The following is a 26,717-nucleotide window of genomic DNA, read 5'->3' on the forward strand; positions in this document are numbered from 1 at the left end:
TCCTGTAATCCCCATGTGTTGTGGGAGGGGAGAGACCCGGTGGGAGGTAATTGAATCATGGGAGCGGATTTTTACCATGGTGTTCTCGTGATAGTGAATAAGTCTCATGAGATCTAATGGTTTTATAAAGGGCAGTTCCCCTACATACAGTCTCTTGTCTGCCACCATGTAAGACATGCCTTTGCTCCTCATTCACCTTCAGCCATGATTATGAGGTCTCCCTAGCCAGGTGTAACTGTGAGTCTATTAAACCTCTTTTTCTTTATAAATTACCCAGTCTCAGATATATCTTTATTAGCAGTGCAAGAACAGACTAATACATATGGTAAGGCTGTATTTAGCTTTGAAAAAATCTGTCAAACTATCTTTCAAAGTGGTTATACTATTTTGCATTCCCACCAGCAATGAATGAGATGAAAGAGGATGTTGTACAACAATTGGTATTTTTAGGTTTTTGGATTTTTGCCATTCTAATAGTTAGTGTGGTAGTATATCATTGTTGTTTCAATTTACAATTCTCCGATGATATATTATGTTGAGCCTCGTATATGCTTACTTAACCATCTATGTATTTTTCCTTTGCTTAAGTGTCTGTTGAGATCCTTTACTCATTTATTTTTATTTTTATTTTTATTTTTTGAGACGGAGTCGCTCTGTCACCCAGGCTGGAGTGCAGTGGTGCGATCTCGGCTCACTGCAATCTCCGCCTCCCTAGTTCAAGCGATACTCCTGCCTCAGCCTCCTGAGTAGCTGGGACTACAGGCATGCACCACCAGGCCTGGCTAATTTTTCTATTTTTAGTAGAGAGAGGGTTTCACCATGTAGGCCAGGCTAGTCTTGAACTCCTGACCTCAAGTGGTCCACCCGCTTCTGCCTCCCAAAGTGCTGGGATCACAGGCTTACTCATTTTTAAAATTAAGTTATTTATTTTCTTATTGTTGATTTTAAAGAGTTCTTTGTGTATTTTGAATACCAGTCCTTTTTTAGTATGTGTTTTGCAAGGATGTTCTCCTATTTTGTGAATTGTCTTTTCATTCTCTTAATGGTGCCTTTTGTAGCACAGAAGTTTTTACTTTTAATGATGTCCAACTTACCTGTTTTTTTCTTTCATAGATCATGTTTTTGGTGATACATCTAACAACTGATTATCAAGCCCAAGGTCACCTAGATTTTCTCTTGTTTTCTTCAAGAAGTTGTATAATTTTGTGTTTTGCTGTTATAGTCCTGTGGTCCATCTTGAGTTACATTTTGTGAAAAGTGCAAGGTCTTTGTCTAGATTCATTTTTTCTTGTGGATATCCAATTGTTCCAGCACTATTTGTTGAAAAAAAAAGAAACTATTCTTTGTCCATTTGGTTGCTTATGCTACTTTGTCAAAGATCAGTTGACAGTATTTGTGTGGATCTGTTTCTGGGCTCTCTTCTCTTCCATTGATCGATTTTTCTATTGTTTTGCAAAACAATACTGTCTTGATTACCTTAGCGGTATAGTAAGTCTTGAAGTTAGGTGGTGTCAGTCCTCGAATATTGTTCTCCTTATATACTGAGTTGACTATTTGGAGTCTTTTGCCTGTCCAGATAAGCTTTAAAAATCAGTTTGTCAATACAAAATAATTTGCTGGAATTTTTATTGGGATTGTGTTGCATGCACAGATCAATTGTTAAGAACTGACATCTTAACAATACTGAGTTATCTTATACAAGACTCACTTTATTTACATCTTTGATTTCTTTCATCAAAGTTGTATAGGTTTCCTCATATACATCTTGTACATATTTTATTGGATGTATACCTAAGTATTTCTCTTTTTGGCACTAATGTAATCTCAAATTAAAATTGCTCATTGTTGCTATATAGGAAAGCAATTGACCTTAAAATAATCTTATGTCTTGCAATCTTACTATAATCACTAATTATTACTAGTTCCAGGAGTTGTTTTATTTGCTTGTTTGGTTGGTTGGTTGATTGGATGGTCTGGAATGTTTTTTTCAATTTGATGGGATTTTCTACATAGCCAATCATGTCATCTGCAGAAAAAGACAGTTTTATTTCTTCCTTCCCAATCTTTATACCTTTCACTTTCTTTTCTTGTCTTACTGCATTAGCTAGGACTTCTAGTATGATGTTGAATAGAAGTAGTGAGAGGGCATTTCTTACCTTTCTCTTGATCGTAGGGGTAAAGCATCTAATATCCTACCATTAAGTATGATAACTGTATGGTTTTTATAGATGTTCTATATAAAATTGAGATAGCTCCTCCCTATTTCTAGGTTGCTGAGAGGTTTTTATCATGAATGAGCATTGGATTTTGTCACATGCTTCTAATTCATTTTTATATGATTAATGATTTTTAGTCTTTAGACTCTTTTGTGATGGAGTACATTAATTGATTTTTGAATGTTAAACCAGGTTTGCATACCTGGAATAAGTCTCACTTGCTCATAGTGTGTAATTCCTTATATATTTTGTTGGATTTAATTTGCTAATATTTTGTTCAGGGTTTTTGCATCTATGTTTACTGGTTTGTAAGTTTTACTTTCTTGTAATGTCTTTTTTTTTTTTTTTTGAGATGGAGCCTTTCTCTGTCACCGAGGCTGGAGTGCAGTGGCGTGATCTCAGCTCGCTGTAGCCTCCTCCTCCCAGGTTCCAGGGATTTTCCTGCCTCAGCTTCCTGGGTAGCTGAGATTACAGGCGTGTACCGTACGCCCGGGTAATTTTTGTATTTTTAATAGAGCGGGATTTCACCATGTTGGCCAGGCTGGTCTTGAACTTTTGATCAGGTTATCCACCCGCCTTGGCCTCCCAAAGTGCTAGGATTACAGGCGTGAGCCACTGCTCCCGGCCTCTTAACTTGGTTTTGGTATTAAGGTAATACTAGCCTCATTAATTGAATTAGATGGCATTTCCTCTGCTTGTATTTTTTTGGATGAGATCATAGAGAATTGACATCATTTCTTTCTTAAATATTGAGTAGAATTCACCAGTGGGCCTGGTGCTTTCTTTTTTGGAATGTTATTGATTATTTTATTGAATTTGTTTAATAAATAAATGTTTATTCCAATTATTTATTTCTCCTTGTATGAGTTTTGGTAGTTTGTGTCTTTCACAGAATTGATCTCTTTCATGTAAGTAATTAAATTTACAGGCATGGAGTTGTTCATAACATTTTTCTTTTTCTTTTTTTATTATACTTTAGGTTTTAGGGTACATGTGCACAATGTGCAGGTTTGTTACATATGTATCCATGTGCCACATTGATTTCCTGCACCCATTAACTCGTCATTTAGCATTAGGTATATCTCCTAATGCTGTCCCTCCCCCCTCCCCCAACCCCACAATAGTCCCCGGAGTGTGATGTTCCCCTTCCTGTGTCCATGAGTTCTCATTGTTCAATTCCCACCTATGAGTGAGAACATGCGGTGTTTGGTTTTTTATCCTTGCGATAGTTTACTGAGAATGATGTTTTCCAGTTTCATCCATGTCCCTACAAAGGATATGAACTCATCATTTTTTATGGCTGCATAGTATTCCATGGTGTATATGTGGCACATTTTCTTAATCCAGTCTATCGTTGTTGGACATTTGGGTTGGTTCCAACTGTTTGCTATTGTGAATAGTGCCGCAATAAACATACGTGTGCATGTGTCTTTATAGCAGCATGATTTATAGTCTTTTGGGTATATACCCAGTAATGGGATGGCTGGGTCAAATGGTATTTCTAGTTCTAGATCCCTGAGGAATCGCCACACTGACTTCCACAATGGTTGAACATTTTTCTATTATGCTTTTAATGTCCCTGAGATCAGTACAGATTGCGCATCCCTAATCTGAAAATTCAAAGCGTAAAACTTTTTGAGTGCTGATACGACATCACAAGTATAAAATAACACACCTGACCTCATGTGACAAATCACATTCAAAATGCAGGGACACAACACACAGTTTATTCAGCATCCTCAAGAGAAAAAGACCCTCCCAGCCCATTCAGCTGCAATATATCTTTTCTGTACGTACCGAGATTCCCTTACACAAGCAGACCTACAAAGCGTAATAAAATGGCATGTGTGCAGGCTGGATGCATGAACAGCAGGTCACTATAATGCCCCACATGGGGCCAGGATTTACATACATTGATTACTGCGTGTTTTTGTTTTCTATTGCTTTGCTTATTCTCTGCTCTGTGGTAGAAAGATATTGTTGAAAATGTCTAAATGGTCTGCAGATGCCCCACTGGGAACAATGATAAGAAAAAGAAGCATTTATGTTCATCCATAGCTCAGAAAGTCATGCTATTGGAGAAACTGGACGTCAGTGTAAGTGTGAAATGTCTTACAAAAGAGTATGGTGCTAGAATGACTACCATATATGACCTGTGTCACAGAAGGATAAGCCATTGAAGTTCTATGCTTAAAGTGATGAAAAATAGAATACTACATAAAGCTAAAAATGAAGACCTCAGTCATGTATTGAAAGAGTAGATCCATCAGTGTTGAAGTGAATATATGACACATAATAGTGTACTGGTCATGAAACAAGCAAAGATCTAGCACAATGAACTGAAAATTGAAAAACTGCAAATATTCAACAGGCTGGTTGCAGAAACTGAGAAAAAGAATGGTATTAAATTTTTAAAGATTTGTGGTGATAAAACGTCTGATCACAAAGCAGCAGAGAAATTCATTTTCAAATTTGCCAAGGACATTACTGAGGAAAATCTGATGCCATCAAACCAGAAAGGAAGATAGCAAGAGATACCACAAAATATCAACAAAACTACCAGAAAACAATTAGCAAAATGGCAGTAGTCTTTGCTATCAATAATTACCATGAATTTAAATGGATTAAATTATCTTTAAAAAGGACATAGAGTGGCTGAATGAAAAAAAAAAAAACCCAAGACCCAACTATATGCTATCTACAAGAGACTAACTTTACTTTTAAGGACATGTAAATGGATCCCAAAAGATAGTGGGAGTAGCTATTCTTAGACAATTTAATTCAAAAGCTGTAAAAAAAAGGACATTATAATAATGATAGAGGAGTCCGTTTATCAAGAGAATGTAACTGTTGTAAATATTGTTTTAGACAATATAGACTTTAAGTCAAAAACTGTAAAAAAAAAAAAAGAGAGACAAAGAGGACATTATATAATGGCAAAGAGATCCATTTATCAAGAGGATATAACAATTACAAATAGATGTGCATGCAACATCAGAATACCTAAATATATAAAACAGATATTAAAGGATCAGTGGAGAGATAAATTGCAACATAATAATAGCAGGGGACTTCAATATACCACTTTATTTTTTTTTTGTTTCCAGTGGGGTTGGAGAATACCCCACTTTAAACAATGGACAGATTATACAGACAGAAAATTAATAAAATATTGAACATGAACAACACTTTAACCCAAATGGAGCTAAGAGAAATAAACAGAATATTCAGTCCAACAGGAACAGAATACACATTCTTCTCAAGCACACATGGAACAGTCTCCAAGATAGATAACCTGTTGGAGCACAAAACAAGCCTTAGCAAATTTAAGAATATTGAAATCATATCAAGTATTTTATTTTTCTTTGCTTGATGTTTGGCTATCTTTTTTTTTTTTCTACTTTAGGTTTTAGGGTACATGGGCACAATGTGCAGGTTTGTTACATATGTATCCGTGTGCCATGATGATTTCCTGCACCCATTAACTCGTCATTTAGCATTAGGTATATCTCCTAATGCTGTCCCTCCCCGCTCCCCCCACCCCACAACAGTCCCTGGAATGTGATGTTTGTATTTTTTTTGACCACATTAGTATGAACCCTAGAAATCAAGAGCAAGAGGAATTTTAGGAAATTCACAAATACATTTGTGAAGCATATTAACATGCTCCTGAACAACCAATGCATAATGAAGAAATTAAAAGAAAAATTCAAAAATATCTTGAGACAAATGAAAATTGAAACACAACATACCAAAGCTTATGGTATAGAGGAAGCACTTCTAAGGAAATTTTACATCAATAAATGCCCATATCAAAAAAGAAGACATATTTCAAATAAGTAACTTAAGATTTCTCCTCAAGGAACTAGGAAAAGAATAACATACTAAGCCCAAAGTTAGCAGAAGGAAGGAAATAATAAAGCTCAGAGCAGAAGAAAAATGAAGTAGAGACTAGAAAAACAGTACAAAAGATCAATGAAACTAAGAATTGGTTTTTTAAAAAGATAAACAAAATCTACAAACCCTTAGCTAGACTAAGAAAAAGAGAGGGAAGACTCAAATAAATAAAAATCAGAAATGAAGGAGGAGACTGTACAACTGCTAACACAGAAATACAAAGTAACATAAGAGACTATTATGAATAAATATATGCCAATAAATTGAATAACCTGGAAGAAATGGATAAATTCTTAGACAACAGAACCTACCAACACTGAATCATGAAAAACTATAAAATCTAAACAGGCCAGTAATGACTATAAAGAGGTTAAATCAGTAATAAAAAAAACTTTCATAAAAAGTTGCCCAGGACCTGACAGCTTCACTGCTGAATTCAACCAAACATTTAATAAAGAATTAATACTAATCCTTCTCTAACTCTTCCCAAAAATTAAAGAGGAGAGAATACTTCCAAACTCTTTTTGCAATGCCACCATTACCCTGATCCCAGAGTCAGACCAGAACATCACAAGAAAAGGAAATTACAGGCCAATATTCTTGGTAACATAGATGTAACGCTTCTCAACAAAATGCTATCAAACCAAATTCAACAACACATTATAAATCCACCATTATCAAGTGGGATTTATTCTTGGGATGCAAGGATGGTGAAACATATGCAAATCAATACATTTGATACATCACATTAACAGAATGAAAAGCAAAAGCCATGTGATTATCTCATTAGATGCAGAAAAAGCATTTGACAAAGTTCAACATCCTTTCATGATTAAAAAAAAAAACTCTCACCAAACTGGGTATAGAAAGAATGTACCTCAATAAAATAAAGGCCATATGAGAAGCCCACAGCTAACATTATACTCAGCAGTAAACAATTAAAAGCCTCTCCTCTAAGATCTGGGATCAGACAAGGATGCCAGCTCTCACCATTTCTTTTCCACATAGTATTGGAAATTCTTGTCAGAGCAATTAGGCAAGAGAAAGAAATAAAAGTCATTCAAATAGGAAAGAAAGAAGTGAAATTGTCATTGTTTGCTGACAACAGGATCATAAACTCTGAAGACTCTACAAAAAACAAACAAACAAACAAAAAAACTCTTAGAACTAATAAAACAGGCTGGGTGCAGTGGTTCATGTCTGTAATACCAGCACTTTGGGAGGTCAAAGCAGGAGGATCACATGAAGCCAGGAGTTCAAGACCAGCCTGGGCAAAATAGTTAGACTTCGTCTCTATTTAAAAATTTCAAAAAATAGCCAGGCATGTTGGCACATGCCTGTAGTCCTAGCTACTTGGAAGGCTGACACAGGAGGATTGCTTGAGCCCAGGAGTACAAGGTTACAGTGAACTATGATTGCACCACTGGACTCCAGCCTGCGTGGCAGAGAAAGATCCTCTAAAAGAACAAAAACACAAAAAACAAATACAGTAAAGTTGTAGGATACACAATCAACACGCCGAAATCCATAGCACTTCTATGCACTAACAACAAACTATCCGAACAAGAAATCAAGAGAACAATCCCATTTGCAATAGCTACCCCTAAAAAAATTAAACCTTAGGAATAAATTTACCGAAAGGAAATGTAAGACCTGCACAATGAAAACTCTAAAATGTCAATGAAAGAGATTGAAGAGGACACAAATAAGTGGAAGTATATCTCATGTTCATGAATTAGAAGAGTTAATACTGTTAAAATGTCACACCAAATGTTCTACCCAAAATTATATACAGATTCAGTGCAATAATTATCAGAATTCTAATGTCATTGTTAAATAGAAAAAACTATCATGAAACTCATATCGACCCCCCAACACACACACACACACACACACACACACACACGCACACACACACACACACACACAACGAAACCACATAGCCAAGGGAATCATGAGCAAAAAGAACAAAGCTAGAGGCATCATAATAGCCCATTTCAAATAGTACAAATTTGGCAGCATGATACTGCCAAAAAATATACCTATTGACCAATGGAACAGAATAGAGAGCCCGGAAATGAACGCTCTTATATATCATCAATTGATTTTTGACAAATGTGCCAACAATACACAATGGGAAAAGGATAGTCTTTTCAATAAATAGTGCTTAGAAAACTTGATATTTACATGCAGGAAAATGCAGTTGGACCCTTACCTCTCACCACACACAAAAATCAACTCAAAATGGATTAAGGACTTAAATGAAAGGCCAGAAACTATAAAACTACTAAAAGAAAACATAGGAGGGAAACTGTATTATGTTGGTTTAGTGGATCTGACCCCAAAAAGCATAGGCAACAAAAGAAAAAAATAGACAGATGAGATTACATGAGACTAAAAATCTTCTGTACATCAAAGAAAACAATTAACAGTATGATGAGATAGCCTATGGATTGGGAGAAAATACTTGCAAACCATACATCTGATAAAGGGTTAATATCCGAAATATGTAAGGCACTCAACTCAATAGCAAAAAAACAAAACACCCAATTTAAAAATGGGCAAGGGATTTGAATAGACACTTCTCAAAAGAAGGCATACAGATAGCCAGTAGATATATGAAAAAATGTTTAATATTGCTAATTATAGGGAAATGCAAATTAAAACCACAATAAGATATCTTACACCGGTCAGAATGGCTGTTGTATTAGTCCATTTTCACACTGCTGTCAAGAACTGCCCAAGACTGGGTATTTTGTAAAGAAAAGAGATTTAATTTACTCACAGTTCCACATGGCTGAGGGGGGCCTCAGGAAATTTGCAGTCATGGCAGAAGGTAAAGGGGAAGCAAGGACCTTCTTCACATGGTGGCAGGAGACAGAAGTGCGAGCAGGGGAGATTCCAGACACTTATAAAACCATGAGATCTCCTGAGAACGAACTCACTATCATGAGAACAGCATTGGGGAAACCACCCCCATGAACCAGTCACCTCTCACCAGGTTCTTCCCTCAACACCTGGGGAACTGCAATTCAAGATGAGATTTGGGTGGGAACACAAAGCCTAACCATATCAGCTGTTTTCAAAAAGGCAAAAGTTTACAAGTGTCAGTGAGGATATGAAGAAAAGGGAACCCTTGTATACTCTCGGTGGGAACATAAATTAATTCAGCTGTCCCTCAGTATCTGTTAGGGGATTGGTATCAGCACCCCATGTGGATAGCAAAACCCGTGGATAGTCAAATCCCTTGTGTAAAATATTGTAGTGTTTGCATATAACCTATGCACATCCTCCTATATAGCTTAAATCATCTCTAGCTTATACCTAACACAATGTAAATGCTATGCAAATAGTTGTTATACTATATGTTTAGGGAATAATCACTACAAAAAAAATCTGCACATGTTCAGTATAGACACAACCATTTTTTTTTTTTTTTAGACCAAGTCTCATTCTGTCGCCCAGGCTTCAGTGCAGTGGCATGATCCTGACTCACTCCAACCTCCGCCTCCTGGGTTCAAGCAATTCTCCTGCCTCAGCCTCCCAAGTAGCTGGGATTATGGGCTTATGCCACCATGCCTGGCTAATTTTTTGTATTTTTTAGTATAGATGAGGTCTTGCCATGTTGACCAGACTGGTGTCAAACTCCTGGGCTCAAGAGATCCAAATGCCCCGGCCTCCCAAAATGCTTGAATTATAAGTGTGAGCCACCATGCACAGCCAACAACAATCTTTCTTTCCTTAAAGAAAAAAAAATATTTTTCATCCATGGTTGGTTGAATCCACAATTTCAGAATCCATGTATTCTAGGGCCAACTGTATGTCCATATATTCAGAGGGCCAGCTGTATAGCCATTATGGATAACTGAAAGCAGTTTCCTCCAAAAACTAAAAATAGAATTATATGATCCAGCAATCTCACTTCTGGATATTTACTCAAAAGATTTGAAATCTTTTTTTTTTAAGGGCAGAGTCTTGCTCTGTGGCCCAAGCTGGAGTGCAGTGGCATGATTATAGCTCACTGCAGCCTCAAACTCAGGGGCTCAAGTAATCCTCCTGCCTCAGCCTCCCGAGTACCTGAACTACGAGTGTATGCCTCCACACCTGATTGATTTTTTAAAAATTTTATAGAGACAGAGTTTCACTATGTTGCGCAAGCTGGTCTTGATCTCCTGGCCTCAAGCAGTCCTCCCACCTCAGTTTTCCAAAGTGCTGACTTCACAGGTGTGAGCCACCACAACTGTCCTGAAATTATTTTTTCAAAGAAATATCTGCATTTCCATGTTCATTGCAACACTGTTCACAATAGCCAAGTTATGGAATCAACCTAAGTATCAGCACCATCAACAGATGAACAGATAAAGAAAATGTAGTATATATATCCAATGCAATACTAGTCAACCTTGGAAAAGAAGCTATGAGTTCTGTCATTCGTCTTTGGCTTCAGTTTTTTGAAGTTTAATTGTGATCTGTCTTTGAATTCATTTATGTGGGTTTTCCCCATTTGGAGTTTTCTCAACTTCTTGTAGGTTTCTGTGTCTTGCCACATTTGAAAGTTTTCAGCCATTGTTTCTTTAAGTACTTGTTTTTTAGCTCTATCCTCTTCCATTTCTCCTTCCATGACTCTGATGACCCAAATGTTAGATCTTTTTTTTTTTTTTTTTTTTTTTTGAGATGGAGTCTCGCTCTGTCGCCAGGCTGGAGTGCAGTGGTGTAATCTTTGCTCACTGTAACCTCCGCCTCCCGGGTTCAAGTGATTCTCCTGACTCAGTCTCCTGAGTAGCTGGGACTACAGGAGCACACCACCATGCCCAGCAAATTTTTGTATTTTTAGTAGAGATGAAGTTTCACCATGTTGTCCAGGATGGTCTCAATCTCTTGACCTCATGATCCGACCCCCTCAGCCTCCCAAAGTGCTGGGATTACAGTCGTGGGCCACCACACCCAGCCATTAGATCTTTTATTATAGTCCACAGGTCCCTGAAGCTGTGATAGTTTTTTTCAGTCTATGTCTTAGTTATTCATATTCAATCATTTTTACTGTTCTCTCTTCCAGTTCTCTTATTCTTTCTCTGTCCTTTCAATTCTGCTATTGAGCCTATCCTCTGGGCTTTCATTTCAGTTATTGTATTTTCACTTCTAAAATTTCCATTTGTTTCTTTTTTACTATTATTATACTTTAAATTCTGGGGTACACGTGCAGAACGTGCAGTTTTATTACATAGGTATATAAATGCCATGGTGGTTTGCTGCACCCATCAACCCGTCACCTACATTAGGTATTTCTCCTAATGCTATCCTCCCCTTCCCCTCCACCCCCTGACAAGCCCCAGTGTGTGATATTCCTTTCCCTGTTTCCATGTGTTCTCATTGTTCAATTCCCATTTATGAGTGAGAACATGCGGTGTTTGGTTTTCTGTTCTTGTGTTAGTTTGCTGAGAATGATGGTTTTCCAGCTTCATCCACGTCCCTGCAAAGGACATGAACTCATTGTTTTTTATACTGCATAGTATTCCATGGTGTATATGTGCCACATTTTCTTTATCTAGTCTATCATTGATGGGCATTTGGGTTGATTCCAAGTCTTTGCCATTGTCAACAGTGCCACAGTAAACATATGTGTGCATGTGTCTTTATACTAGAATGATTTATAATCCTTTGGGTATATACCCAGTAATGGGATTGCTGGGTCAAATGGTATTTCTGGTTCTAGATCCTTGAGGAATTGCCACACTGTCTTCCAGAATGGCTGAACTAATTTACACTCCCACCAACAGTGTAAAAGCATTCCTATTTCTCCACATCCTCTCCAGCATCTGTTGTTTCCTGATTTTTTAATGATCACCATTCTAACTGGCATGAGATGGTATCTCATTGTGGTTTTCATTTGCATTTATCTAATGATCAGTGATGATGAGATTTTTTTCATGTTTGTTGGCTGCATTAATGTCTTCTTTTGAGAAGTTTCTGTTCGTATCTTTTCTCCACTTTTTGATGGGGTTGTTTGTTTTTTTCTTCCTGTGTCCATGAGTTCTCATTGTTCAATTCCCACCTATGAGTGAGAACATGCAGTGTTTGGTTTTTTGTCCTTGTGATAGTTTACTGAGAATGATGGTTTCCAGTTTCATCCATGTCCCTACAAAGGACATGAACTCATCATTTTTTATGGCTGCATAGTATTCCATGGTGTATATGTGCCACATTTTCTTAATCCAGTCTATTGTTGTTGGACATTTGGGTTGGTTCCAAGTCTTTGCTGTTGTGAATAGTGCCGCAATAAACATACATGTGCATGTGTCTTTATAGCAGGATGATTTATAGTCCTTTGGGTATATACCCAGTAATGGGATGGCTGGGTAAAATGGTATTTCTAGTTCTAGATCCCTGAGGAATCGCCACACAGACTTCCACAATGGTTGAACTAGTTTACAGTCCCACCAACAGTGTAAAAGTGTTCCTATTTCTCCACATCCTCTCCAGCACCTGTTGTTTCCTGACTTTTTAATGATGGCCATTCTAACTGATGTGAGATGGTATCTCATTGTGGTTTTGATTTGCATTTCTCTGATGGCCAGTGATGATGAGCATTTTTTCATGTGTCTTTTGGCTGCATAAATGTCTTCTTTTGAGAAGTGTCCATTCATGTCCTTCACCCACTTTTTGATGGGGTTCTTTGTTTTTTTCTTGTAAATTTGAGTTCATTGTAGATTCTGGATATTAGCCCTTTGTCAGATGAGTAGGTTGCAAAACTTTCTCCCATTTTGTAGGTTGCATGTTCACTCTGATGGTAGTTTCTTTTGCTGTGCAGAAGCTCTTTAGTTTAATTAGATCCCATTTGTCAATTTTGGCTTTTGTTGCCATTGCTTTTGATGTTTTAGACATGAAATCCTTGCCCACGCCTGTGTCCTGAATGGTATTGCCTAGGTTGTCTTCTAGGGTTTTTATGGTTTTAGGTCTAACATTTAAGTCTTTAATCCATCTTGAATTAATTTTTGTATAAGGTGTAAGGAAGGGATCCAGTTTCAGCTTTCTACATATGGCTAGCCAGTTTTCCCAGCACCATTTATTAAATAGGGAATCCTTTCCCCATTGCTTGTTTTTGTCAGGTTTGTCAAAGATCAGATAGTTGTAGATATGTGGCATTATTTCTGAGGGCTCTCTTCTGTTCCATTGATCTGTGTCTCTGTTGTGGTACCAGTACCATGCTGTTTTGGTTACTGTAGCCTTGTAGTATAGTTTGAAGTCAGGTAGCGTGATGCCTCCAGCTTTATTCTTTTGGCTTAGGATTGACTTGGCAATGGGGGCTCTTCTGTGGTTCCATATGAACTTTAAAGTAGTTTCCTCCAATTCTGTGAAGAAAGTCAATGGTAGCTTGATGGGGAGGGCATTGAATCTATAAATTACCTTGGGCAGTATGGCCATTTTCACGATATTGATTCTTCCAACCCATGAGCATGGAATGTTCTTCCATTTGTTTGTATCCTCTTTTATTTCATTGAGCAGTGGTTTGTAGTTCTCCTTGAAGAGGTCCTTCACATCCCTTGTAAGTTGGATTCCTAGGTATTTGATTCTCTTTGAAGCAATTGTGAATGGGAGTTCACTCATGATTTGGCTCTCTGTCTGTGATTGGTGTACAAGAATGCTTGTGATTTTTGTACATTGATTTTGTATCCTGAGACTTTGCTGAAGTTGCTTATCAGCTTAAGGAGATTTTGGGCTGAGACAATGGGGTTTTCCAGATATACAATCATGTCATCTGCAAACAGGGACAATTTGACTTCCTCTTTTCCTAATTGAATACCCTTTATTTCCTTCTCCTGCCTGATTGCTCTGGCCAGAACTTCCAACACTATATTGAATAGGAGTGGTGAGAGAGGGCATCCTTGTCTTGTGCCAGTTTTCAAAGGGAATGCTTCCAGTTTTTGCCCATTCAGTATGATATTGGCTGTGGGTTTGTCATAGATAGCTCTTATTATTTTGAGATATGTCCCATCAATACCTAATTTATTGAGAGTTTTTAACATGAAGCGTTGTTGAATTTTGTCAAAGGCCTTTTCTGCATCTATTGAGATAATCATGTGGTTTTTGTCTTTGGTTCTGTTTATATGCTGGATTACATTTATTGATTTGCGTATGTTGAACCAGGCTTGCATCCCAGGGATGAAGTCCACTTGATCATGGTGGATAAGCTTTTTGATGCGCTGCTGGATTCGGTTTGCCAGTATTTTATTGAGAATTTTTGCATCAATGTTCATCAAAGATATTGGTCTGAAATTCTCTTTTTTGGTTGTGTCTCTGCCAGGCTTTGGTATCAGTATGATGCTGGCCTCATAAAATGTGTTAGGGAGGATTCCCTCTTTTTCTATTGATTGGAATAGTTTCAGAAGGAATGGTACCAGTTCCTCCTTGTACCTCTGGTAGAATTCGGCTGTGAATCCATCAGGTCCTGGACTCTTTTTGGTTGGTAAGCTATTGATTATTGCCACCATTTCAGAGCCTGTTATTGGTCTATTCAGAGATTCAACTTCTTCCTGGTTTAGTCTTGTGAGGGTGTATGTGTCGAGGAATTTATCCATTTCTTCTAGATTTTCTAGTTTATTTGCATAGAGGTTTTTGTAGTATTCTCTGATGGTAGATTGTATTTGTGGGATTGGTGGTGATATCCCCTTTATCATTTTTTATTGCATCTATTTGATTCTTCTCTCTTTTCTTCTTTGTTAATCTTGCTAGCAGTCTATGAATTTTGTTGATCTTTTCAAAAACCAGCTCCTGGATTCATTAATTTTTTGAAGGGTTTTTTGTGTCTCTATTTCCTTCAGTTCTGCTCTGATTTTAGTTATTTCTAGCCTTCTGCTAGCTTTTGAATGTGTTTGCTCTTGCTTTTCTAGTTTCTTTTAATTGTGATGTTAGGGTGTCAATTTTGGATCTTTCTTGCTTTCTCTTGTGGGCGTTTAGTGCTATAAATTTCCCTCTACACACTGCTTTGAATGTGTCCCAGAGATTCTGGTATGTTGTGTCTTTGTTCTCGTTGGTTTCAAAGAACATCTTTATTTCTGCCTTTATTTCGTTATGTACCCAGTAGTCATTCAGGAGCAGGTTGTTCAGTTTCCATGTAGTTGAGTGGTTTTGAGTGAGTTTCTTAATCCTGAGTTCTAGTTTGATTGCACTATGGTCTGCGAGACAGTTTTTTATAATTTCTGTTCTTTTACATTTGCTGAGGAAAGCTTTACTTCCAACTATGTGGTCAATTTTGGAATAGGTGTGGTGTGGTGCTGAAAATAATGTATATTCTGTTGATTTGGGGTGGAGAGTTCTGGAGATGTCTATTAGGTCCGCTTCGTGTGGAACTGAATTCAATTCCTGGGTATCCTTGTTAACTTTCTGTCTCATTGATCTGTCTAATGTTGACAGTGGGGTGTTAAAATCTCCCATTATTATTGTGTGGGAGTCTAAGTCTCTTTGTAGGTCACTCAGGACTTGCTTTATGAATCTGGGTGCTCCTCTATTGGGTGCATATGTATTTAGGATAGTTAGCTCTTCTTGTTGAATTGATCTCTTTACCATTATGTAATGGCCTTCTTTGTCTCTTTTGATCTTTGTTGTTTTAAAGTCTATTTTATCAGAGAGTAGGATTGCAACCCCTGCCCTTTTTTGTTTTCCATTTGCTTGATAGATCTTCCTCCATCCCTTTATTTTGAGTCTATATGTGTCTCTGCACATGAGATGGGTTTCCTGAGTACAGCACACTGATGGGTCTTGACTCCTTATCCAATTTGCCAGTCTGTGTCTTTTAATTGGAGCATTTAGCCCATTTACATTTAAAGTTAAAATTGTTATGTGTGAATTTGATCCTGTCATTATGATGTTGGCTGGTTATTTTGCTTGTTAGTTCATGCAGTTTCTTCATAGTGTTGATGGTCTTTACAATTGGGCATGTTTTTGCAGTGGCTGGTACCCGTTGTTCCTTTCCAAGTTTAGTGCTTCCTTCAGGAGCTCTTTTAGGGCAGACCTGGTGGTGACAAAATCACTCAGCATTTGCTTGTCTGTAAAGTATTTTATTTCTCCTTCACTTATGAAGCTTAGTTTGGCTGGATATGAAATTCTGGATTGAAAATTCTTTTCTTTAACAATGTTGAATATTGGCCCCCACTCTCTTCTGGCTTGTAGAGTTTCTGCCGAGAGATCAGCTGTTAGTCTGATGGGCTTCCCTTTGTGGGTAACCCGACCTTTCACTCTGGCCGCCCTTAACATTTTTTCCCTCATTTCAACTTTGATGAATCTGATAATTATGTGTCTTGGAGTTGCTCTTCTCGAGGAGTATCTTCGTGGCGTTCTCTGTATTTCCTGAATCTGAATGTTGCCCTGCCTTGCTAGATTGGGGAAGTTCTCCTGGATAATATCTTGCAGAGTGTTTTCCAACTTGGTTCCATTCTCCCTGTCACTTTCAGGTACACCAATCAGACGTAGATTTGGTCTTTTCACATAGTGCCATATTTCTTGGAGGCTTTGTTCATTTCTTTTTATTCTTTTTTCTCTAAACTTCCCTTCTCACTTCATTTCATTCATTTCATCTTCCATCACTGATACCCTTTCTTCCAGTTGATCGCATTGGCTACTGAGGCTTCTGCAGTCTTCACGTAGTTCTCGCTACTTGGCTTTCAGCTCCATCAGCTCCTTTAAGCACTTCTCTGCATTGGTTATTTTAGTTCAACATTCATCTATTTTTTTTTCAAAGTTTTTAACTTCTTTGCCATTTTTTTGAATTTCCTCCTGTAGCTCAGAGTAGTTTGATCGTCTGAAGCCTTCTTCTCTCAACTCGTCAAAGTCATTCTCCGTCCAGCTTTGTTCTGTTGCTGGTGAGGAAGTGCGTTCCTTTGGAGGAGGAGAGGTGCTCTGCTTTTTAGAGTTTCCAGTTTTTCTGCTCTGTTTTCTCCCCATCTTTGTAGTTTTTTCTACTTTTGGTCTTTGATGATGGTGATGTACAGATGGGTTTTTGGTGTGGGTGTCCTTTCTGTTTGTTAGTTTTCCTTCTAGCAGACAGGACCCTCAGCTGCAGGTCTGTTGGAATTTGCTAGAGGTCCACTCCAGACCCTGTTTGGCTGGGTGTCAGCAGCGGTGGCTGCAGAACAGCAGATTTTTGTGAACCGCTAATTCAGCTGTCTGATCGTTCCTGTGGAAGTTTTGTCTCAGAGGAGTACCCGGCTGAGTGAGGTGTCAGTCTGTCCCTACTGGGGGGTGCCTCCCAGTTAGGTTGTTCGGGGGTCAGGGTCCCACTTTAGGAGGCAGTCTGCCCATTCTCAGATCTCCAGCTGCGTGCTGGGAGAACCACTGCTCTCTTCAAAGCTGTCAGACAGGGACATTTAAGTCTGCAGAGGTTACTGCTGACTTTTTGTTTGTCTGTGCCCTGCTCCCATAGGTGGAGCCCACAGAGACAGGCAGGCCTCCTTGAACTGTGGTGGTCTCCACCCAGTTCAAGCTTCCTGGCTGCTTTGTTTACCTAAGCAATCCTGGGCAATGGCAGGTGCCCCTCCCCCAGCCTCGCTGCCACCTTGCAGTTTGATCTCAGACTGCTGTGCTAGCAATCAGCCAAACTCTGTGGGTGTAGGACCCTCCAAGGCAGGTGCAGGATACAATCTGCTGGTGTGCCGTTTTCCAAGCCTCAGATGGAAACGCAGAAATCACCTGTCTTCTGCGGTGCTCAGGCTGGGAGCTGTAGACCAGAGCTGTTCCTATTCGGCCTCTTGGCTCCACCCCCCCGCTCATTGATTTTATATCCTGAGACTTTGCTGAAGTTGCTTATCAGCTTAAGGAGGTTTTGGGCTGAGACAATGGGGTTTTCTAAATATACAATCACGTCATCTGCAAACAGACAATTTGACTTCCTCTCTTCTTATTGAATACTCTTTATTGCTTTCTCTTGCCTGATTATCCTGGCCAGAACTTCCAATAATGCCAATAATATGTTGTATGGGAGTGGGTATGAGAGGGCATCCTTGTCTTGTGCCAGTTTTCAGAGGGAATTCTTCCAGTTTTTGCCCATTCAGTATGATATTGCCTGTGGGTTTGTCATAAATAGCTTTTACTATTTTGAGATACCTTCCATCAATACCTAGTTTATTGAGAGTTTTTAGCATTAAGGGGTGTTGAATTTTGTTGAAGGCCTTTTCTGCATCTAATGAGATAAGCATGTGTTTTTTGTCATTGATTCTGTTTTTATGATGGATTACGTTTATTGATTTGCGTATGTTGAACCATCCTTGCATCCCAGGGATGAAGCTGACTTGATTGTGGTGGATAAGCTATTTGATGTGCTGCTGGATTTGGTTTGCAAGTATTTTATTGAAGATTTTTGCATGAATGCTTATCAAGGATATTTGCCTGAAATTTTCTTTTTTTGGTTGTCTCTGCCACGTTTTGGTGTCAGGGTAATGCTGGCTTCATAAAATGAGTTAGGGAGGATTCCCTCTTTTTCTGTTCTTTGCAACAGTTTCAGAAGGAATGGTACCAGCTCTTCTTTGTACCTCTGGGAGAATTTGGCTGTGAATCCATCTGGTCCTGGACTTTTTTTGGTTGGTAGGCTATTAATTACTGACTCAATTTCAGAACTTGTTATTGGTCTATTCAGGGATTTGACTTCTTCCTGGTTTAGACTTGGAAAGGTGTATGTGTGCAGAAATTTATCAATTTCTTCTAGATTTTCTAGTTTATTTGTGTAGAGGTCTTTATAGTATTCTCTGATGTTAGTTTGTATTTTTTTGGGATCTGTGGTGATATCCCCTTTATCATTTTATATTGTGTCTATTTGTTTCTTCTTTCTTTTCTTCTTTATTAGTCTGGCTAGTGGTCTATTTTGTTCATCTTTTAAAAAAACCAGCTCCTGGATTCATTGATTTTTTGAAGGGCTTTCTGTGTCCCTATTTCCTTCAGTTCTGCTCTGATCTTAGTTATTTCTTGCCTTGTGCTATCGTGTGAATTTGTTTGCTCTTGTTTCTCTAGTTCTTTCAATTGTGATGTTAGGGTGTCATTTTTAGATCTTTCCTGCTTTCTCTTGTGGGCATTTAGTGCTATAAATTTCCCTCTAGACACTGCTTTAAATGTGTCACAGAGTTTCTGGTATGTTGTATCTTTGTTCTCATTGGTTTCAAAGAACATCTTTATTTCTGCCTTCGTTTCGTTATGTACCCAGTAGTCATTCAGGAGCAGGTTGTTCAGATTCCATGTAGTTGTGCAGTTTTCTTAATCCTGAGTTCTAATTTGATTGTGCTGTGGTCGGAGAGACTTTTTGCTATGATTTCCATTCTTTTCCATTTCCTGAAGAGTGTTTCACTTGCAATTATGTGATCAGATTTAGAATAAGTGCAATAGGTGCTGAGAAGAATGTGCATTCTGTGAATTTAGGGTGAAGAGTTCTGTAGATGTCTATTAGGTCCGCTTGGTGTAGAGCTCAACTGAATTCCTGAATGTTCTTGTTTTCTGTCATTGATCTGTCTAATATGGACAACGGGGTGTTAGAGTCTCCCACTATTATTGTGTGGGAGTCTAAGTCTCTTTGTAGGTCTCTAAGAACTTGCTTTATGAATCTGGGTGCTCCTGTGTTGAGTGCATATAGGTTTAGGACAGTTAGGTCTTCTTGTTGCATTGATCCCTTTACCATTGTATCATGCCCTTCTTTGTCTCTTTTGATCTTTGTTGGTTTAAAGTCTGTTTTATCAGAGACTAAGATTGCAACCCTTGCTTTTTTTTTTTTTGGCTTTCCATATGCTTGGTAAATATTCCTCTAGCCCTTTATTTTGAGCCTTTGTGCATCTTTGCACGTGAGATGGGTCTCCTGAATACAGCACACTGATGGGTCTTGACTGTTTATCCAATTTGCCAGTCTGTGTCTTTTAACTGGGGCATTAACATATTTACATTTAAGATTAATATTGTTATGTTTGAATTTGATCCTGTCATTATGATGCTATCTGGTTATTTTCCCATTAGCTGATGCAGTTTCTTCATAGTGTTAATGATCTTTACAATTTGGTATATTTTTGCAGTGGCTGATACCAGTTTTTCCTTTCCATGTTTCATGCTTCATACAGGAGCTCTTGTGAGGCAGGCCTGGTGATGACAAAAATCTCTCAGCATTTGCTCGTCTGTAAAGGATTTTATTTCTCCTTTGCTTATGAAACTTAGTTTGGCTGGATATGAAATTCTGGGTTTGAAAATTCTTTTCTTTAAGGATGTTGAATATTGGCCCCCACTCTCTTCTGGCTTGTAGGTTTTCTGCCAAGAGATCTGCTGTTAGTCTGATGGGCTTCCCTTTGTGGGTAACCTGAGCTTTCTCTCTGGCTGCCCTTAATATTTTTTCCTTCATTTCAACCCTGGTGAATCTGATGATTATGTGTCTTGGGGTTGCTCTTCTCAAGGAGTATCTTTGTGGTGTTCTTTGTATTTTTTGAATTTGAATGTTGGACTGTCTTGCTAGGTTGGGGAATTTCTCCTCGATAATATCCTGAAGAGTGTTTTCCAACTTGGTTCCATTCTCCCCATCACTTTCAAGTACACCAATCAAAAGTAGATTTTGTCTTTTCACATAGTCCCATGTATCTTGGAGGCTTTGTTTGTTCCTTCTCATTCTTTTTTCTCTAATCTTGTCTTCACACTTTATTTCATTAAGGTGATCTTCAATCTCTGATATCCTTTCTTCCGCTTGATCAATTCAGCTATTGATACTTGTGTATGTATCATGTGCTGTGTTTTTCAGCTTCATCGGGTCATTTATGTTCTTCTCTAAATTGGTTATTCTAGTTAGCGTTTCCTCTAACCTTTTTTCAAGGTTCTTAGCTTCCTTGCATTGGGTTAGAACATGCTCCTTTAGCTCAGAGGAGTTTGTTATTACCCAGCTACTAAAGCCTACTTCTGTCAGTTCATCAAACGCCTTCTCCATCTAGTTTTATTCCTTTGCTGGCAAGGAGCTGTGATCCTTTGGAGGAGAAGTCACATTCTGGTTTTGGAATTTTCAGTCTTTTTCTGCTGGTTTCTCCCCATCTTCATGGATTTATCTACTTTTGGTCTTTGATGTTGGTGACCTTCGGATTGGGTTTCTGACTGGACGTCCTTTTTGTTGATGTTGATGCTATCCCTTTCTGTTTGTTAGTTTTCCTTCTAACAGTCAGGCCTTTCTGCTGCAGGTCTGCTGGAGTTTGCTGGAGGTCCACTCTAGATCCTGTTTGCCTGGGTATCACCAGCAGAAGTTGCAGAATAGCAGTAATTGCTGCCTGTTCCCTCCTCTGAAAGCTTCGTCCTAGAGGGGAACCCACTGGATGCCAGCCAGAGCTCTCCTGTATGAGGTGTCTGTCAGCCCCTACTTGGAGGTGTCTCCAAGTCAGGATACATAGGGGTCAGGGACCTATTTGAGGAGGCAGTCTGACCCTTAGCATAGCTTGAACACTGTGCTGCCGAGATCTGCTGGTCTCTTCAGAGCCATCAGGCAGAGACATTTAAGTCTGCTGAAGCTGCGCCCACAGCCACCCCTTCCCCAGGTGCTCTGTCCCAGGGAGATGGGGGTTTTATTTATAAGCCCCTGACTGGTGCTGCTGCCTTTTTTTCAGAGATGCCCTGCTCAGAGAGGAAGACTCTAGAGAGGCAGTCTGGCCACAGTGGCCTTGCTGAGCTGCAGTGGGCTCCACCCAGTTAAAACTTCCCTGTGGCTTTGTTTACACTGTGAGAGTAAAACTGCCTACTCAAGCGTCAGCAATGGTGAATGCCCCTCCCCACACCAAGCTGGTGCATCCGAGGTCAACCTCATACTCCTGTACTGGCAATGAGAATTTCAAGCCAGTGGATCTTAACTTGCTGGGCTCCATGGGGGTGTGACCTGCCATGCCAGACCACTTGGCTCCCTGGCTTCAGCCCCCTTCCCAGGGGAGTGAACGGTCTGTCTTGCTGACATTCCAGGTGCCACTGGGGTATGGAAAAAAAACTCCTGCAGCTAGCTTGGTGTCTGCCCAAACGGCCGCCCAGTTTTGTGCTTGAAACCCAGGACCTTGGTGGCGTAGGCACCAGATGGAATCTCCTGGTCTGTGGGTAGTGAAGACTGTGGGAAAACCACAGTGTCTGAGCCAGAATGCACGGTCATTCAGGCTCAGTCCCTCACGGCTTCCCTTGGGTAGGGAAGAGAATTTCCTGACCCCTTACACTTCCCAGGTGAGGCAACATCCCACCCTGCTTCAGCCCACCCTCCATGGGCTGCACCCACTGTCCAATCAGTCCCAATGAGATGAACCAGGTACCTCAGTAGGAAATGCAGAAATCACCTGCCTTCTGTGTTGATCTCACTGGGAGCTGCAGCCTGGAGCTGTTCCTATTCGGCCATCTTGCCAGCAAATCCTCCATTTGTTTCTTAATTGCATCTTCTATTTCTTCCATCTCCTCAAAAGCAGAAGTCTCCCTTCTGTTAAATTTGACAGTATAATTTTTTCATTTTAGTGATGCCCATACAATTATATTTATGTGTTATATGATAAAATTCAAGATAAACTTTGTTGCCTGAGAGCTATACAGTGGTATATAAATATAAGTGGCTTTGTGGGTATAGTTTCCTACCACTCTGCTTCCCACATCACCAAATTTATGAAGCACACAATATACTCTTTGATAATCAGGAGCTGGCCCTACATTAATTCCAGGTGCTGTAGTATATTTAATAGTTAGATATTTTTGGCCAGGAGCAATGGCTCAGGCCTGTAATCCCAGCACTTTGAGAGGCCGAGGTAAGTGGATCACTTGGGATCAGGAGATCAAGACCGGCTTGTGCAACATGGCGAAACTCCACCTTTACCAAAAATACAAAAATTAGCTGGGTGTGGTGGCATGTGCCTGTAGTCTCAGCTACTCAGGAGCCTGAGGTAGTAGAATCGCTTGAACCCCAGAGGTGAAGGTTGCAGTGAGCTGAGATCATGCCACTGCACTCCAGCCTAGGTGAAAGAGCAAGACTCTGTCTCAAAAAAACCACCAAAAATTTAGATATTTTTTAATGCTTCCTTAGAATTATTTGTATAGGTTGTTACATTTCTAAACATGAATTCAACAGCTATTTAGTGAAACCCAATTTATATTTTGAAATGTAGTATCCAGAAAACTTGTAATAAATATTAATAAATATATTGACAACTTATCCAGTTTAAAATTCTTAAAATTTTAAGTTCAGTATTAATTGGCTTACTTTATAATAAAGAAATTATTTTTTCTCTGAAAGTACTTTAGCAGGTTATTTTATTAAACTAAACCAACTGCAGCAACAGTGGAAGCAAATCATTGACGTTACTAGACTGTCTGATTTACAGATTAAATTTCCTCATCCACACTCTTATCCATTCTGAATATATTTCCCTCACTCTGTATGTCATTCCGAATTAAGGCCTATTATACTGGAGCATATGCTGATTTCCTTAAAAATAAGTGAGGAAGTCAATGATTTTCTTTTTTCAATTAAAAATAATGTTTAAGATGGGGTCTCACTGTGTTGCTCAGGCTGGTCTAGAACTCCTTGTCTAATCCTTCTGCCTTGGCCTCCCAAAGTGCTGATTTTACAAGCATGAGTCATCATGCTCAGCTTCAACTATCTTCTTGAAAGGGTCTTAGCAAATTAATTGATGTAGTAAACCAGGAAATAAAAGTAGACATTATCCTTTCAGAAATGTATTCTTAGGAAAAAGCAGCACATACTTCTACATTTCATATTTGCTTAGGTTTTATTTATTTTAGTTCAGTAAAACAAGCCAAACCTGCCCATTTTTTAAAAAAGAATGATTTAAGAATGTTATCAGTAAGTGAACAAAGGTTGAGAAAACTAGTTTCCTTCTCCCAATTCATGAAAAACCTGTAGGAACAGGCAGTTGTTTTTCTCAGTAAAATGTTTATAAAATACTTGAGTATTGTGCCAGTTATTTTCACAAATGTAGATCATCTCATTTCCTTCTCATATGATTTCCATGGTATTTTTCTCATGGTTTTCGAGTTGAGGAAATTAATATTCAGTAGGTAAGTTTTTTTTACCAATGTCACTCAGAGCGAATGACAAGACTGGAATTTGTCTTTAACTTTATCTTCTAAGTTCTTTGTCTTCTAAATTCAACCCAGCATCTCTTCATCTACACCATTTTCAGCACTGTTGACATAGTGGTCTGGATAATTCTCTGTTGTAGGAATCTATCCTCTGTTTAGCAGCATCTTTAGCTTCTATTCACTAAATGCTAGTACCGTCTCACCCTCCCCACCACCCCCACCAGTTGTGACAAAAATGTCTTCAGATGTTGCAGAATGTCCTCTGAGGAACAAAATTACTCCTGGTTAAGACCTACTGATGTATATTGTTGTACCTCATCTCTAAATTTTAATCCAAAAATATTTATCCAATTAAAATAAATAGCACATATACAACACACTAATATTTAGCAATTACTGTAAAATAAATGAAGCATAAATAGAATAATAAGTGCATATTGTAGGATGATGAGTGAAATGATCTCCTGTAAGGACTTGGCCAATACCTGATCATAGAGACAAGAGAGGAAGTCAGGAAAAGTAGCATCAAAACTTGGTATAAATGGAAAAATACTAATTGCAAAAGTAAGCTGAATCCATGTGTAACATTACAATTAAGAGAGAGTTCAATGAGCAGGTAGGCAGGCAAGTTGAAGAGAATGTAAATATCTGCAAGCAAAACATATAAATGGCTCATAAACCTTATAATTACAAGTTATATTTAGCTGAGGTGGCATAGAGAGTCAGGGACCAGGAAAATAGTCAGGGCCACAGACATAAAGTAATAGACCAGGGACACCACGGAGAGCAGGGACATACGCTGGGTGAGCCGGCCAGAGGGTAGAAGGGAGGCGGCATAGTCTGCTATGATACCAGCTACATCTAGATTACAAGCCTTATCAAAGGCGATGAAACCTACATTTGCATTGGCCTCACAGACGCAGAAGGAGCCGTCAATGCCACACACATCCATCCCCAGGATATTAGACACCTGGATAGCTAGCTGCTTCCCTTGTTCACTCAATGAGCACATCATCCCCACACCACCTAATGAGCAGTTGCTTTGCATTCTCCCATCTGTTGAACAACGTAACATGGTGCCAACCACACGGCCTCCCACGACAATGACACGTACATCCCGTCCATGAGACTCTTTAACATACTTCTGGAACAGGTATGGCGCTTCGTGGCGAATAAGATGGCTTAGATCAGCCAAATGGTGCTTATCTCGAGCCAAGAAAACAGCTTTACCTCTATGACCCCGCGTATTCTTTACTACCATTGGGAACTCCAGTACTTCAGCTTCATCAATCATTTTAGCAAAATTTTCATGGCCACCATGAGAGAAGGTATCTGGCAGAGGAACACCATGGCCAGCCAACTCTTGAAATGTCCAGAACTTATTAATGCAGTTCAGGATGGCTTGAGGTCGGTTCATTAACCGACATCCCATCTTCTCTAGATGGCGCAAAACAGTGATGTCACTATCACTTTGCACCCAAGGGGTTGGTACTCTGACTACCACCACTTGTGGGTAGGCAATGAGGTGTCCACTCCCAGTGAGACTAGTGAGCCGGAGCTGGGTCCCCCAGCCAGCACTGCTGTTGACAACATGAGTGCAAGTTCCAGCTCTGTTGACAGCGACCCTGAAAGCATGGGGCGAGAGCTGCTCACCAAGCTCCCAGGGGGCCTTTTCAACATGAACCAGCTGCTAGCCAATGAAATCAAACTACTGGTGGACTGACTCCACTGGTAATTAACCAACAAAACCCTTGTAAAACTTTCTTTTTTCTTTTCTATTTTTAAAACCAACTTGCAATGCTGTTCATGGAGGATGCTCAGGAATATGAAAGAAAATTAGTAGGATTAGTTGGAGAGAGTGGGAGATAGATGAGACCTCTGCTAGTAAGATGTTACTTCATTTACAAATCCTACAAATAGAAAGGCAGAATAGGTGGGGTATAGAAAAATGTCAGGCCCTCATAGTTACCCTTTTAAATTGCTAAAAAATTTGTATGCTCATAGGCCATGAGGAACAAATAGTTTTTTTTATGGTCCCTTGCTTTTGTTTTTGTACAAAAAAAATGGTTTTGCTACAAATATCCAAGTAGCATAACTTTACATTGTGTTGGAAGATTTGTCATCGGTGAGGAAAACACCTGCTTAAATTACAGGAATTTTTGTGTTACACAGCTCTGAAAATTCTGCCATTTCCTTATCTGCCTTTAGTTTGTAGTTTATGAAATCTTGAGGGGCTCTTTTACCGGGATTTCTTATTTTGCTTTTTCCCCCTTAATTTGGTGGGAGGGTCAAATTGAATATAACCCAATAAAGGCTTCTTAATGACAAAAAAAAAAAAAAGTAATAGACCAGGGAACATAGAAACCAAGAAAGAAACCACTTAGGAAGGAAATCTATTACATGGCACTCACTGGAGTAATACACATTAAGGACATTTTCTACCTTGGCCTGCCATTGGACTCAATGTGGTGAGCAACAAAGGAGAAATGTGCAGGCTTATTTGATGTGAATTAGAAATAGGATCATATCAAACATTAGTAAGTACAAATATTT

General features: G+C 39.0%; 1 protein-coding gene and 1 pseudogene across 2 annotated transcripts in view; one reads left to right on the forward strand and one right to left on the reverse strand.

Moving 5' to 3' along the window:
• MIPOL1 (mirror-image polydactyly 1) overlaps window positions 1-26,717 on the forward strand; it is a 370,127-nt gene that overhangs the window by 285,540 nt on the left and 57,870 nt on the right. The gene's annotated exons all lie outside the window — the stretch shown is intronic.
• On the reverse strand, window positions 24,865-26,354 carry LOC105739235 (annotated as a pseudogene).

This window comes from Nomascus leucogenys, chromosome 1a (genome assembly GCF_006542625.1).
Source record: "Nomascus leucogenys isolate Asia chromosome 1a, Asia_NLE_v1, whole genome shotgun sequence".
Lineage (NCBI taxonomy): Eukaryota > Metazoa > Chordata > Mammalia > Primates > Hylobatidae > Nomascus > Nomascus leucogenys.